Genomic DNA, 15,919 nt, shown 5'->3' with positions numbered 1-15,919 from the left:
CAAAACAGCCATAGTGGGCCCTTGGACTGTGGTAATCATTGTTACGGTGACCGCCAGGCAGGGCCAGGCAGCCGCAGATGGCTGTGTGAGGGAGGGTTTCTCTGGGGCTCCCATGGGCTGCAATGTCCTGACCCCTCTGCCAGTGCCTTACCTGACACACTTTCCACCCTGCTGACTAGCTGGACCACATAGTGCATCCTTTGGGATGCAGTTCTCCACCCAAGCTCTCCTGAAGTGTTTGGGGTGGTTGTTTCTAGCTGGGGACCACAGATGCTCATGTGCATACTCTTCATCAAAGAGCAGTCCTTCTGTATTGAGGACAGGCACCCTTCTGAACCAAGCATAGCTTCAGGAGGGTCTCACATGGAACAGTGAGGGAAGAAGGGGATGCTTGCTTAGCCAGCCAGATCAGCCAAGAATCAACTTCACCATTAGTGGGTGACAGATGTCACAGCCTGATAGCTCTCACATCATCTCATGAGCTTTGGGCAAGATGCCCTCTCCCTCACTGGCTGCCCTGTTTTTCTTCGAGCTGACCTCTAACTGGAGGCCCTTTTGAAGATATTCAGGAGACTGCCACTCTACTGGGACCATCTGCACCTTCTTTTAACGGATTCCTCAGCCATGGCCCACGGGGACTCTTGTTCATAGGGTCTTCCTTCAGCTTGTTTGGTGGCCTCACCTGTCCTGGGCTAATCCCACTGCCTCGGGTGCCCGCTCCCCAGCTTCTGCAGCCTCAAGTCCCATCTGGCCTGTCTGACTTCATACTCTCCCACCCCTGCCCTCCCTCTAGGCTGCACAGAGGTGATATTATTCAAAGACTGCTGTCTGAGCAGCCCCATCCCTTCAGCCTCCCAACGCCGCAGCTCTCCAGAGTCTCCCATCAGGCCCTCCTGTGGCTTATTCCCCTATTCCTGGCTGTGGACCCATGTGGACCTGGTTCCTGTTATTCCCCCCACCTCCTCTTCCTGCCAGGAATGCTGGGTAAGAGGCAAGACAGGGTCCCAGGTGACCCAGTAAGAACTATAAGCATTCCTTTTGGTGTTCAGAGTCACCTTTGGTATAGACACTGGCCCTATTTAGTGGGAAGGCTGTTGCTGGAGAGGAGCAGAGCAGCCTGGTGGGAGGGGCATCACATTATTTCAAGTCTGAGACCCACCTAGCACCTTTACCCCCAGGCTGGGTCTATTTTGAGGGTGGGCTCTATATGACCTATCACCTAGGGGAGGTGCCTGCCAGCTGGTGATTGGCATACAGAGCTGTGGGCTGAGGTGGCACAAGATGTCTCCCCACATACACAGAAGGGAAGTTGAGACCTGTTAGTGAATGAGGTCAGGAGTAGTGGAGCCTGGGCTTGGCCTAGGGACTTTGGCTTCAGCACCAAAGGAGCAACTCTGTTAGGGTGACACACGGCCCTGCCGCTACATACCTCAGGCTCCTCAAAGACCTCTCAGGGCCAGAGCCAAGGGGGGAGGGGAAGAGTGCCAGGCCTGCCCTGTTGCTAACCATTCTGTTCTGTTGAGACTCTGCAAGAGGGAGCACCCCTCCCCCCATTTCAGATGGATGAGCTTGTTCCTTTCCTGGCCCCCATACCCATCTCACTGGAGGTAAACGGGTTTGAGTAGTTTGCTGGGTCCCTTCTGCCTCCTGTTCTTCAGTGTCCGCATGGCCGGTCCGTCTGAGGCAGAGTCAATGAGGCGAGACGACCCGAGGACTTTCCCATGCACAGGGGCCTGTGGAGGGCACTGGGTACTCGGCCCCCTGGGCGTAGCCCGGCAGATGCCCACTCACCAGCATTGATTAATGGTCCCCTGAAGAACAGCAACAGCAGCAGCGGCTGACCCCTGAGCATGGTGGCACTCCTGGAGCAGAGGCGGCCACCAGCCCTGGTCTTCGACTGCTGGGCGCGTAGGCAGTCCTGCCGCTGCCCCCCTGCGACTCGAGTGTCCAGCGCTCCGAAGCTTATGTAGGGGTGGCGTGCCCTTCCCCTGCCGCACCCACTTGCACCCCTTGTACTCCAGGCCTGTGATCGCCACCGCCTGCCGGGCACAGTGGTGGCCAAACAGGATATGGGCTTCTGCTTTATCAGGACTCAAGACTTCTTTGGAAAATTCTGCAGTGCCTGTGGCCCCATTATCTTTCTACTCCCAGTGGGGGGCCTGACACACGTACTCTGGGGGCCCATAAGCACCTCCTGCATCTGGCTGTCCTGGAGGCCATGGTGGGGCCTGTCAACCGCCCGTCCTAACTGCCAGGTCACTGTGGACACCACCAGTCACACACCTGGGTGCCTGGGATGGGGCTGGCCTAGGGGGATATCAGAGAGGCGGGGCCTCCTCCTGATCCTGCCAGGTAATCCAGCTTCCACCCTGGGTCCTGGTACCCCACCAGAGACATTTATTTGCTGAGTCTACTCTATTGTGATATTGTGAGTTTTCCCTCCATGAGGAAGACCACCTGGGGAGGGGTCCTGCTGCCTGGACTGGGGGTTCCCTGGCACTGTTTGCTGTGCTCTGGGCTCTTGCCCCGTGGGTGAAGTTACCTTTGCATTATCTCCATGGGTTGAGTGAGCTGTGGGTACCCTTAGACAGCTGGCCAAACCCACTTGGAAGATGGGCTCCTGGGAATATGAGAAGCGGGGGCCAAAGGTGGGGTGCATGCCAGCCCCTTAAGGGGCTAATGCTAGGGTTAGGACAAAGGTCAGGCTGAGGGCAAGAATCATGGATAAGGTTGGGGTGAGGAAAAGGTAGGGTCTTCCTTGAGACTGTCTCACAGCCAGGATATGAGGTGGGATCCAACAAACCATTGAGTCTGTTCAGTCCCACTGGGAACCTGGGGTGAGACACAGGGATCTCCTAGGGTGGTTTTGGTCACTCCAGCGAGTGCTGGGTGGTGCCACTTGCACCCCTGAAGGAACCCAGGACCAGCACCTAGCTGTATCTACTGCAGGTTTGGTATTAGCTCTAGCTCTGCCTGAGTCTGGGTCCCCAAAAAGAGCCTGTATCTCATAGCCAAGCTAAGCCAAGCCCCATAGCCTGGACCCAGGTTGTCTCCTCTGGTCCTTCATCTCTACACTGGGAGCTCTCAGATTCTGTTCTTACTTGGGTCAGCAAATCCAGCAGCTCCTGTGACAAAGCAGGACTGTTTGTTTTCTGTAAATAAACCTCAACTTTAACAGGATGTTTTGGACTTTGGGTGTGGTGCTGTGATACAGTGTGTGTCTAGCGTATTTGAGGCCCTAGGTTTGACATTAGCAACCCCCCCACACTGAATCATAGAAAGAACATGATCTTTACAGAAACTCTGAGTTCAGCCTCAGTGGGTGGAGTGGTCATCTAATGCTGTGTGTGCTTCTGGGTGGTCTATTATTGCTCTTTCTCTTCCTTCCCTCCCTCCCTTCGACCCTCCCTCCCTTCGACCCTCCCTCCCTCCCTCCCTCCCTCCCTCCCTCCCTCCCTCCCTCCCTCCATCCTCCTTTCCTTCCTCCTCCCATCTTTTTATGTAATAGATTTACTTGTCTTGTGTTATGTGTGTGCATGAGTTTGAGTGCCATAGTGTGTATGTGTTCATCATGTGAATGGAGGTCCCTGCAGGGGCCAGAAGAAGGTTGGAACCTGAGTGTGTTACAGGCAGTTATGGGCTGCTATGTGGGTACTGGAAACTAAACCTGGATTATGGGTAAAAATAACAGGTGTTCCTTTCTTTAAAAAAGGTTTATTTGTTTTCTTTTTATGTGTATGAGTGTTTTGCCTGCATGTATGTCTGGCACCGTATGTGTGACTGGTACCTGCAGAGGCCAGAAGAGGGAGTCAGCTTTTCTGGGACCGGAGTTAGATATGGTTGTGGGCTGCCATGAAGAAGAGCAACCAGTGCTCTTAACCACTGAGATATCAGTCCAGTAATGGCAGCAACTGCTCTTAATGGCTGAGCCGTTTCTCCAGGCTCTCTTAGTGTTTTCTCTCCTTTTTAGTTTCCATATTCTAATTTATGTGTATGTGGTACTTGTGTGTAGGTATGTGCCAGCAGAAGCTAGAGGAGTTGGAATTGGAGCTGGAGTTAAAGTTATAGGCAGTGTTGAGCTGTGGTCTTAACCACAGAGCCTTTTCTCCAGCCCTTTTAGTGGTTTATTAACACTCAGCAGCACCCACTCAGGTGAGAACTGAGGGATAGAGTGACATTTTCACTCAAAGTGACACCAATGGAGCTTGTGTAGCTCTGGCTGCAGCCTCGCAGCTGGGTTTGGGCAGGTGAGGAGGGACTCGGTGGACCCGGACACAGGAGTCACGTAGAAGGTGCTTATGACTCAGTGTCGTTAGGAGCCCTGTGTCTGCTTGGCTGGCTGGTTGTGCTTGTCTAACAATCTGCAGGGGTGTGTGCATATGACCATGCATGAGTGGCTGAGAGCTGTGCCTTCCAGGATCTTCTGGGCTGTTTTGGGCTGCATGCACCTGTGGCAAGAAGGTAGCTCTAGGGAGTGGCATTGCCCTTTCCCGGGTCAATGGCTCCATCCTGGTGAGGAGGGGCCACAGGAGGGCCTCGGGGCCCACCTTCTGCAACACACTTGATTGGCAGGAAATCACGGCTCAATAGTGTTTTTGTCCTTTGACTTGGGAGAGCGAATGCACTGAGCAAACAGCTCTGACGGCTGAGATAGCTCTGACAGGAAGGTAAGTGTGTGTGCGCCATTGTTCCTCGGCAATCACAGTGATAAGCCCCAGATCCCGCTGGCGGGCCAGGAAAGCGGAACCTGCAGCTGGACAAGTGTGTGATTGTCCATTCTCACGTCCAGCTCAGACCCTTGCCCTCCACATCCATCAGTGTGGCACAGCCCTGGACAGTGACCTCCCAGGGCCTAGGCTTGGCTATGAAGTGTGGCCTAAGCCGGCTCTGGTCACAGAGCCCAGTGTCTAGAGCAGTGGTTCTCAGCCTTCCTAGTGCTGAGACCCTTTAATACAGTCCTTCATGTTGTGGTGACCACCAACCAGATAATTATTTTCATTGCTACTTCATAACTGCAATTTTGATACTGTTATGAATTGTATTTAGATATCTGTGTTTCCTGATGGTCTTAGGTGACCCCTTGAAAGGGCCATTCAACCCCTGAAGGGGTCATGACCCACAAGTTAAGAACCACTGGTCTAGAGAGAGGTGTCCCAGGATCATGTACAACTAAAAGCAGGCCTCTGTGTGGGGTTGAGGGCTTTTGTCCCTGGCAGGTGCTTCCAGCTTCCTTCATTATACTTGGGTCCTCCCTCCCGCCACAGGCAAGAAGGACCAAACCCTGGGTTGGCTTCGTTTCTTTCATAGAGGTACAGGAGCTCATCCAGACCACCTGTCCCTGACTTCTGGGCCCATCTGGGTTAGGTGTGACAGTCTCTGGGGGAAGAGCTGGTGTTTTCTCAACCCCTTTGGCTTGGCAGCCATACACCATCAGATGAAAAGGCTAAATTTAGGGAGAGTTTGTGAAAGATGTCCACACCAGAAGTAGGAATTCTCCCCTGTGGCTGAGCCAGGCTCTAGGAGGGTGAGCCAGGACTGATAAACCAGCATGGACTCTGAGTGGAGGCTGTATCTGAGTTTCCAAGGACTGGGTATAAAGTATGGGGCTGTGGGCCCTAGGATCCTGCGGCTGGTACCCCTCCCTAGAGCCACGCTGTGCTATTCCCATACTACCTCTACAGAATGTTCAAGGTCCTGTCTAACTCCTGGCCTCTGGTCCCCTACTCTAGCCAACTCCTGCTTCTTTGGCTTTTGTAGAATTTATCCTGAGCTGCTGGAGTCAATTTTGATGCAAGTAACAATGAAGCCAGCAAATCTTGTGCTATGTCCATAGCCAGAGGGTGTATGTGACCTCCACAGCCTCTTCAGTGACTGTTCCCCAGTTTCTACCTAGCAAGTGCCTAGACTCCACCAATTGCTTTGGCTTTGGCTCTTAGCCTGGGATTTGGTTGTGATCAATCCCTCCCTCTGGATATGGGCCCTGGCCTCCGGCCTTGGCAGAGAAGTGACTACCTGAGGTAGGTCCTGCTTGGGTTGGGTGGAACTATGTTCTGAAATGGTGGAGAGCTCGCTACCATACTTCTGGCTGGGGCCCTTTAATCCTTTTTGTTCATGGATGTCTTGTATTGGTACCTAATGGAGGGACTGCAGATAATAGGGGTGGCATCAGAAAGGGGTGCTAAGTGGGCCTGGACTCCTAGGGAACCAATAGGTCTTAGCCTGGGGCAAGGGTGGCTACAGCTGGCACCCACCTTCTTCTTTTTTCCTCTTGAGATCTGGTCTGATGTACCCAGGCTGGTGTTGACTTTCTATGTAGCTAAGGATAACCTGAACTTCTACCCCTTCATCCTCCATCTTCCGGGGGCTGAGATTACTAGTGTGAGCCACCATATTTGATTTATGAGGTGCTGAGGATCAAATTCAAGGCTTTGTTTATGTTGGTGACTGTTCTACCAACTGAGCCAAACCCTAGTCTGAGATACCCACCTTTTGACAGGAAGGCTTCTGGCTCAGCTGTCCCTTGGATCGAGTCCCATGCTGGACTTCCTCATATCCTTCATTCTACGTGCAGGAAGGAGGGGAGCCCTGCGCCTCACTGACCGTCAGACAGAAGCCCATGGTGTGACTTTTCCCACTGCTCAGATGCCTCATTAAGCCTTCCAGGACACTGATCCCTCAGTCCTGCTCCCATCAGGTACTCCAGAATCACACAGGCACCACCAAACCTAACCCTGGGAAGACTTCAGGATCCCAAAGGATGGGCTGCATCCAACCCTGGCTAATGTTAACACAATTCCAGCTTCCAGGCCACATGTAAGGGTGCCTTCAGCCTGGCAAGTAGGACGCAATGCAAGATCGCCAGAGAGCCCCGCCCAAGCTGCCCTGCCCCTCTACAGTGCGCGTAGCGATGTTGAGTGGAAAACAGATAGGGTTGTCCTGGACACAGGGCTCAACCCCTGGGCTGCTCCAGGTGGCATTGTGGACCAACACCTGTCAGGCTGTGGTTTCCTGGGCTGCCTGCTGCCCCCTGCGAGTATCTGTGTCATAGGTAGGGTCAGTGAAGACTTGCCCACTTCTGGGAGCTGGGGAGGGGGATTTGGGAAGTACAGGAAGGTCCTAGACTATGTAGGTGACTTTTGAAGCTAGAGGTCAGGTGTTGAGCTGGAGGGGCACAAGACCAATTCTCCCCAGACATCTTTGGTTTCTGTCATACATGGATGATGTTGGGGATCTACCAGGGCCCCAGAAACACAAGTCAGATGGCCCCTGAAGCCAGGTGCATTTCAGAGCAGGGCAATAACAGCCTGGATTTACTGGAGGCTACCAGACCATTTGCGGCAGAACCATGACTATAGAGGCCAGGAATTGGCAGCAGCAGGTACTCAAGAGTGTCCTGGACCTAGAGTCAGCTGGGAGAGATGGGTAAACTTAGCCTAAGAGCTGATGGTGGTGAAGGTGCTTGGGACTAGCCGTTGGAGTAAGGAGGGTAGTATGTACTTACATGGGGTCTGGGTAAGGTGTCTCAGTGGGGTTTGAGGACAATGTGTAGGCTCTGCCAGCAGCATGGTAAACAGACATGCACAGAGCCCACAGCTCTGAGGCCGCAGATCCTGCAGGAAATTTCTAGAAAGTTGTGGTCTCTTCCCTGAGAAGCATGGCAGCCATAGTCAGAACAGTGCAATCCTCAGGAACTCAAAGACCATCCTAGGCAGTGGGAAGGGGAAGGTGGGTGTGGCATAGGCAGGCAGCAGGCGAGAGGAAGGTCTGGGCACAGAAGGGCTGTAGCATTGGCCATAGTTGTTTGTAGCTTGAGGAGGGTCGAGCCAAGCAGAGACTATGGGAACCAGTGGACTTCTGGGGTCCTGAGGAATTGGGCTCAAGCCTCTCCTGCCCAGTGTCAGATTGAGCAAGGCTGAGACTGGCCTTAGAAAGGAAATGCTGGGGCTGGAGAGTTGGCTCATAGGTTAAGAGCACTGGCTGCTCTTCCAGAGGTTCTGAGTTCAATTCCCAGCAACCACATGGTGGCTCACAACCATCTTTAATGAGATCTGGTGCCCTCTTCAGGCCAAAAGACCAGTGTATACATAATAAATAAATCTTAAAAAAAAAAAAGTGCTCGCTTCGGCAGCACGTATACTAAAATTGGAACGATACAGAGAAGATTAGCATGGCCCCTGCGCAAGGATGGCACGCAAATTCGTGAAGCGTTCCATATTTTTTTCAAAAAAAGAAAAAGAAATGAAATGCTAGGGCTGGGAGCATATCTAAGTGGTACCATGCTGGTCTAGAATGTGTGAAGCCATGGGTTCAGGTCTCAGCACCAAGGGGGAAAAATAAATGTAACGTCCAGGGGCAGCAAAATGGCTCAGCAGGTAAAAGCGCTGTGCAGGCTTGACCACCTGAGTCTGAATCCTGGAATGCATGGTGGAAGGAGAGTACAGACGCCCAGAATATGTAGTCTCACCTCCACATAAATGCTGTGGCTTGCTTGCCCTCCTACCCAATGGTAATCAATAAAATTGTAAATATAAAACAAAGAAAAAGAAAATAAATGCCTGTGTCCCAACTCACCCTTGGAGCCTGACGGATGCTCACCTCCTTTGCTGGTTACTTGGCTTGTCTTCAGCTTGAGTTAACCTCAAGTGGGCTGTTGGGAGCGTGTGGGTGAGGCTCAGGTGCTCACACTTTGCCATGATCAAGTTTTCCATGGCCAGGTAGCCTGTGTCTTTAGAGTGTGTCCCACTGGGACATGAGAGGCTTCTGGACCCTTCACATCTCCCTAGGTATGTGGTCAGTGATGCCATGTGGTAGTCCACAGTGCCCACTGTGTGCAGTGCTGTGGAAGTCCACAGTGCCCACTGTGTGCAGTGCTGTGGAGGTCCACAGTGCCCACTGTGTGCAGTGCTGTGGAAATCCACAGTGCCCACTGTGTGCAGTGCTGTGGAAGGGCAGCTTTCAGTGGGCTTCCTCTATCTACTGTTTTCTCATTATTTTCTGAACCTGTTTCTTCAATGAAGTACTTCAAATCCCTGGTCCGTCTTCAGATCGGCTTATTAGTTTAACTATGGTTCATTTGGAAGTCTCTCAGTTTTTGTTTGTGTGTGTGTGTGTGTGCATGAGCTGTGTGTGTGTGTGTGTGTGTTCGTGCACATGAACTGGGGATTGAACTCAAGCTTCATGCATGCAAACTTCATGCATGCAAGTACTCTACTACCCGAGCTATGTGCCCAATCCTTCAAGTCCTTTGCTATCTGCAAGTGCATCAAGTTGTGGCCTCTCTTTATTACGTTACTCATATCTTTCACAGAGCAGTGATAGAATCTGATTTACCAGTGTTTCTTTAACATCATGCTTCCATTGTTGGGGCTAAGAACTCTTTAGAGGTCACACATCTTTAGCCTTCTTTTCATTAGTAAGTAGCCTTTGTTGATGGTAATATCATTGCTCAGAAATCTGTTTTGTCTGATGTTAATGTTGACGTGCCTTCTGGAAGGAAGAGGATCCACTGGTAAAGTCGTGGATTTGAGGCAGGGTCTCAAATGGCCTTGGGTGGGGCAGGAGCTGGCTGAGTCTGGGATAACCCTGAACTCTGACCTTCCCATCAGCATAGCAGATCCTTTTCTATCCTTTATATAGTTTATTTGTCCTCTATAATAATGATTTTTTTTTTTCTTTCTGGAGATGGTCTTGCTGTATAGCCTCTTCTGGCCTTGAACTTACCATCTTCCCCTCTCAGCCTCCAGAGTACTGGGATTCCAGGCATGCATCACCATGATTGGCTGCTGTAGTGAGTTTAGATGCCCTATAGGATAATTTTGCCTTTTAATCTAGTCTGGCAAGCCATGCATGTTTTGACTGGTGTGTTATTAATGTGGCTAGGGAAAGTCTGCCACCTGCTGGTCATTTCCCATCCCTTCTGTTCTTCCTCCACTGTGGTACTGAGCAAAAACAGGAACGTGAGATGAGGACTCACCTTCACACAGACGTACATGTGGGCAAAACAGGGATGTTTATGAAATAAGAATAAGTTATTTTAAAAAAGAAAAGTGACCGGGGACTGGAGAGATGGCTCAGCAGTTAAGAGCACTGACTGCTCTTCTAGAGGACCTGGTTTTATTCCCAGCACCCCCATGGAAGCTCACAGCAATCCATAATTCTAGTTCTAGGGGATCCAGTGCCCACTTCTGACCTTTGAGGGTGCCAGGCATGCAGAAGGTACGTACACATACATGTGGTGATATTTTGTTTGTACTCTAACAAATAAAATTTGCCTGAAGATCAGAGGACAGAGCCAGCCACTAGTTTAGACATAGAGGCCAGACAGTGGTGGCCCACACCTTTAATTCTAGCACTTGGGAGGCAGAGATCCATCTGGATCTCTGTGAGTTGAAAGCCACCCTGGACTACACGAGATTAATCCAGTCTAAAAGAGAAACAGAGCCAGACAGTGGTGGCACACACCTTTAATCCCAGCCCTTGGGATCTCATGCCTTTGCTCCCAGTATTTGGGAAGCATGCACACCATTAATCCCAGCACTAGGAAGGTTGAGACAGGAAATGATATGGCTGGGCAGAGAAAGGCATATAAGGTGGGAAGAGACAGGGCTGAGGACTCAGGGGCATTTAGTCTGAGGATTTGTGGAGACAGGATCTTCTTCTTTTAACTAAGGAGTTGGCGAGGTGAGAAGTGGCTGTGGCTTGTTTCCTCTGTTTCAGCATTCACCCCAATATCTGGCTCTGGGTTTTTATTATAAGACCAATCAGGATTCATGCTACACATACATACAGGTAAAATACTCATATACAAAAAATAAATAAATCTAAAGGAGTGACAGGGTCTGGAGAGACGGCTTGGTGACTAAGAGCACATATTGCTCTTGCAGAAGATTGAAGTTCAGTTCCCAGCACCCACATCAAGTGGCTCACAATTGTTTGTGACTGACTCCAGTTCCAGGAGATCCAACACCCTTTTCTGACCTCTGAGGGATCCAAACTCAGGAGCACATACTCACACATAGACACACATCCACATACATAATTAAAAATAAAAAATAGGCCAGATGTGGTGGTGCATACCTTAAATCCCAGCACTCAGGAGGAGAGGCGGGCAGATCTCTATGAGTTTGAGATCAGCCTGATCTACATAGCAAGCTCTAGGCCAGCCAAGACTACATAGTGAGACCCTGACTTACAAAACCAAAAATAAATAAATAATAAATAAAATCTTTAAAAAATAAAAGAGTGACAAATAGAAGGGTTAGGGAGGTGGCTCAGTGGCAGAATATTTACCTAGCATGCCTGAGGCTCAAGAAAGAGAAAAATAAGCAGGGGAACTTCTTACATACTTCTTACATGCAGGACCTCATTTAGGGGCTTCTGGCCCTTGGGTGGGTCCTGCTTCCTTTCCTTATGCCTAAAGGCTTTGCTTCATACTCCAGTGATGTTCAGGGTCACAGTGGTATGTACCAAAAATATCTGTACTGCCTTTGAGGATTTTCCAGGGCCATTCAGGGAGGACGTGGAGGAGCCAAGGCCTTGGGGCTCATCCTGTGTGTCCTCTGCCTCCATTGGCTGATGTAGACCCTGTTGTCCTGGTGCCTGTGTGGGATCACCTGGAGCCTGGGTCTGAGGGTCAGAAAGATAAAGGTGGGATGAATAAAAGCTGATGACTTCTGACCTCTGTGGTTTCTGAGCATGTGAAACTGCACATCTGATTTCTAGAGGGCTGACAGCAAGGTGGACCCCAGAGGAGTTATGAACGAGGGGGACTTGACACAAGTTAAGGTCACCAGGGAAGAGGAAACCTTAACAGAGAAAATACCTCGCCGGGCAGGGGTGGCGCGTGCCTTTAATCCCAGCACTCGGGAGGCAGAGCCAGGTGGGTCTCTGTGAGTTCGAGGCCAGCCTGGGCTACTGAAAGAGATCCAGGAAAGGCACAAAGCAGAGAAACCCTGTCTCGGAAAAACCAAAAAAAAAAAAAAAAAAAAAAAAAAAAAAAAGAAAGAAAGAAAAAAAAAAGAAAATACGTCCATCAGATTGGCCTGTGTGATGATTGATGTGAGAAAGTCCAGCCCACTGTGGGTGGTGCCTCCACTGGCAGGTGATCCTGGGTTGTATAAGAAACAAGCTGAGTAAACCAAGAAGAGCAAACCAGTCAGCATGTTGCTCCATGGCCTCTGCTTCGGTTCCTGCCTCCAGGTTCTTGCCTTGAGCTCCTGCCCTGGCTCTGCTGATGATGGCATGTAACCTCTAAGCCAAAATAAACCCTTTCCTCCTCAGCTTGCTTTTGGTCATTGTGTTTTTCACAGCAGTAGAAAGCAGACTAGGACAGGGGCAGTGCCAGAGGGACCTGTCGCACATGTTCCCACTGCAAGAGGACCCCAGAGTGGACAGTGGTGACAGTTGCAGCCATTCTCATGGTTATGAGAACTTGTACTCACCTACTCATGCACCTTACTCACCCATACAGGGGCCACATAGGCTCCTCCCTTAGTGGGCATACGTGTACACACCCATATACATGCATACACATGCAAATAGTTCCTCCTGTTACCAAGCTGTGTTATGGTTTAAATATAAAGTGTCTCCCCACAAGGCTCATGGAGCCATTTGGAAGACGCTGGAAAACTCTAGGAAGTAGAGCGTAGCTGGAGGAAGTATGGGGGAGTGGGGGGAAGTATAGGGGAGCCGAAGGAAGCATGGGGGAGGTGGAGGAAGTATGGGAGAGCTGGAGGAAGCATTGGGGAGCTAGAGGAAGCATGGGGGAGGTAGAAGTATGGGGGAGTGGAAGAAGCATGGGGGACTGGGGGATGCATGGGAGGAGCTGGAGGAAGTATGGGAGGCCAACTCTGAAGGTTACACCTGGTTTCTGGTTCCTGTTTCCTCTTTGTTTCCCAGTTTCTATGAGGGTTAGAACTTTGTTCACCACACAGTGCTGCCACCGTGAGTGGGACAAGTGACTGTGGACTGAGCCCTCTGAAGCCATAAACCAAGACAAATCTTTCTTCCTGTAAATTGTTCATCTCAGGTACTTCGTCACCGTGATTAAAAAAACAAACAAAACAGAACCCACCAACCTAATCCAAGGTATAATGTGTATAAACTGGATAGCACAGCTCTTACCCATGCAGTTCTGTGAATTTGCATATGCCCACACGTCTGTGGCCCCCTTGCCTGTCCAGCTCTGCCCAGCCAGCCCCACACTTCAGATTTCTATTATCCTAACTAGTTTGGCTTATTCTAGAATGTACCACAATGGAGCCTGTTGTGTCCAGAGGTGACTGAGACCCTTAAGACAGTTTTTCCCTTGGTCAGCACTTATGGCCCAGCCCTCCTCTGAGACGTTGTGTGGACAACAGGTGCCACCTGCTGGCAGGTGAAGGCATCTTGTCATGGCGCTCTGGCATCTTCCATGGCTCATATACCAGTAGCCTCAAGGTTGGCTAGAGCTGGCTTGGGTAGGGTAAGGAAACAGTGGATTCAGGGAGGAAAACCTGAATTAGGCGGGGAAGAAATGGGGGTAGGAGTTTGTCAAGCCCTGGTCCCCATAACCTGGCTCTGCCTGCCTCCCTTGAGCTAGGCAGGCTCATCTCCTGGGTCTTCCAGGGGCTCAGTAGGACAAGGGAGTCCAGCCAACCTGACCCAGGTCAGGCTCTCCAGTGATCTCTACCGGTCAGTTCCAGAAGAGGCCATGGCCTGGACTGGAGAAGCCCTGGCAGGAAGCTGGGGTACAGTTCCTGTGCTTCAAAGCCTTCGATCTAGCCAAGACATTGGTCCCCACACCCTGGAGGCTGAAGGTAGGGACAGGACTTCCTTAGCATCTCTGGGACTTCACAAGACATCATGGTTGTTGCTACCCACACCCCAACACAGCCTCCACCCAGGTCCATTTGCTCCCCTCCCATCTTATCTCCCTGCACAGACCAGATCACAACCCTTGTGCTAATGTTCAAGCTACCAACTGTGCCCACAGGCCCACTCCATGAGGGGCATGGAAACACTACTGTACTCCTGCTGGCCCTCAGGCCTACAGCAGGGACATTGAGGTTTCTGAGAGGCTGGGGTACTGGCCATATATGCAGATTCCCAGGTACCCCGATCAAGACTAAAAACTCAGGACTCAGCATACTTTTCAAACACCAAGATGCATCTCGGGGTGTCAGAGTGGCAAGTGAGGTGCCTTGGGCAGGTTACCTCTGCCCTTACCCTAGGCCAGCACCCTGGGCGAGCCCTCTTGCTGAGGGTGAGAGATCCTTGAAGGGTCACTGAGGTCCTGTTGGCTCTAAGCCACCAGCAGTGTCTGCTCCCCTCCCTGGCCAGTCCCAGAGGCCATGTGAGTAGTAGTGAGTGTGAAGACTGTACCACCTTACTGCAGCTGACCTGTGGCATGGAGGAAGTGGCTTTTCCAGGTACCCTTACCTGGGCAGAGAGAGATGGGCTCAGCAGTAATGTCTCAACAGTGCTTCCGGTGCCTACTGGATGTCACTGGGCAGGGCCAGGAGAGGCTACCTAGACATCTAGTACCTGCTCTGGCTGTGTTTTCAAGGTAGCTGATCTCCACTGGTGACCCTGTAGGCCCTAGTGAAGGGAGTGGACAGCTGGGTGCAGCTAGTGGCACCTGTCCAGGGAGAAGGACTAAGGGCTGAACCCACTGCCCTTCAGGCTGGGAGATAGCAGGCAGATTTCTTAGACAGTGGTATGGGACAGCCCTGCAGGTGTAGAATGGATACCCAGTTGCCCAGCTCTTGCTCTGTACCTCTCAGGATCTTGTGTCCTACATCTCTAGTGTCCAAGCATCTCCCCAGACTCCTGAACCCAAGTCCTTACTCTCACAGATCAGTCCAACTCGTGGCCTTAAAAACATCCTACATAAACTTATTGACCCCAAGACTATAGTCCTCAGGTCTACCCTGTACCCCAGGCCCTGACCCTTGATCCTTAACCTTGTCCTCAGTTCCCTGCCTAAAGTTCCCTGGCAAGTCAGGTGCGGTGGTGCACACCTTTGATAATCCCAGCACTCAGGAGGCAGGTGGATCTCTGTGAGTTAGAGACCAGCCTGGTCTATGTACTGAGTTCCAGGACAGCCGGAGCTACATAATAGAGAGACCCTGTCTCAAAAAACAAAGTAAAACAAAAAGTCCCCTGGTGATGCCCAAACTCATCCTCCCACACCTGCATCCTTTCTCCCTCTCCTATAGCAGACTACACCCTCAGGACTGATGGACAGCCATCAGTAGGGTCCCATTCCCTTTACCACTCCTGGTACGCCTGCCCTGTCCAGAAGACATCCAGGCAGCCCGGGATGGGAGGGACATGTGTTAGGGGGTTAATTTATAGTCCCCGTTCTCGTCTACATTGCCCCAGCTCTGAGGTCTGCTGAGAAATAAATTCCCTTTCCTGCCAGCCCTCCTAGCTCCCAAGCCCTGGTGCCCCGTGCCCCGTGGTTCCTGGAAGATGCCAGCAGAGAGGAAGGGTGGTGGTGCTGGACCTGTGCCTGCAACAGGACCTGGCCATAAACCTGGGTGGGGTGAAGCCCTGGTGTGGAGAGCTGACCCTCCTGGTGGACTTTCCTCCCTGCCTAGCCTGCAGCTGTCGGCCCTTGTTTGTTCCGTGAAGGAGCTGCTGGTGTCGCATGCCAGTCCTCAAGCTCCTTCATAAACCTGGGGCTGCACCTGCTTTTCTCCCTCTAGATGTGGGTACCAGCCTGGAGAAGCTGCCAGTGACTGGCAGGAAGGCTGAAGTCTAGAGATCAAAAAGGGCAGATCTCTAAGGTGGGACCAGGGGCCATCTTGGCTCATCTTGGGCATGTCTCTCCTATGGCCGGCTTAGCTTGGATGAAGTACAGGGTGGCCACCAGGGCCACTCTTTCTGGCTTCAGTTTTGAAAGGGGGCCAGTGTGGGGGAAATCACTGTTGTTTTT

The 15,919-nt window shown here is 51.5% G+C and overlaps 1 non-coding gene across 1 annotated transcript; it reads left to right on the top strand.

Moving 5' to 3' along the window:
- The first annotated feature begins 8,112 nt into the window (after nucleotides 1–8,112).
- LOC114695456 lies at nucleotides 8,113–8,219 on the top strand. The gene has a single exon (XR_003734868.1). It is a non-coding gene; the product is annotated as a U6 spliceosomal RNA (small nuclear RNA).
- The last annotated feature ends 7,700 nt before the right edge of the window (nucleotides 8,220–15,919 follow it).

Source organism: Peromyscus leucopus, chromosome 1, assembly GCF_004664715.2.
Source record: "Peromyscus leucopus breed LL Stock chromosome 1, UCI_PerLeu_2.1, whole genome shotgun sequence".
NCBI lineage: Eukaryota > Metazoa > Chordata > Mammalia > Rodentia > Cricetidae > Peromyscus > Peromyscus leucopus.
Note: the sequence above shows the minus strand (reverse complement) of the source record. Positions and strands in the feature narration are given on the sequence as shown.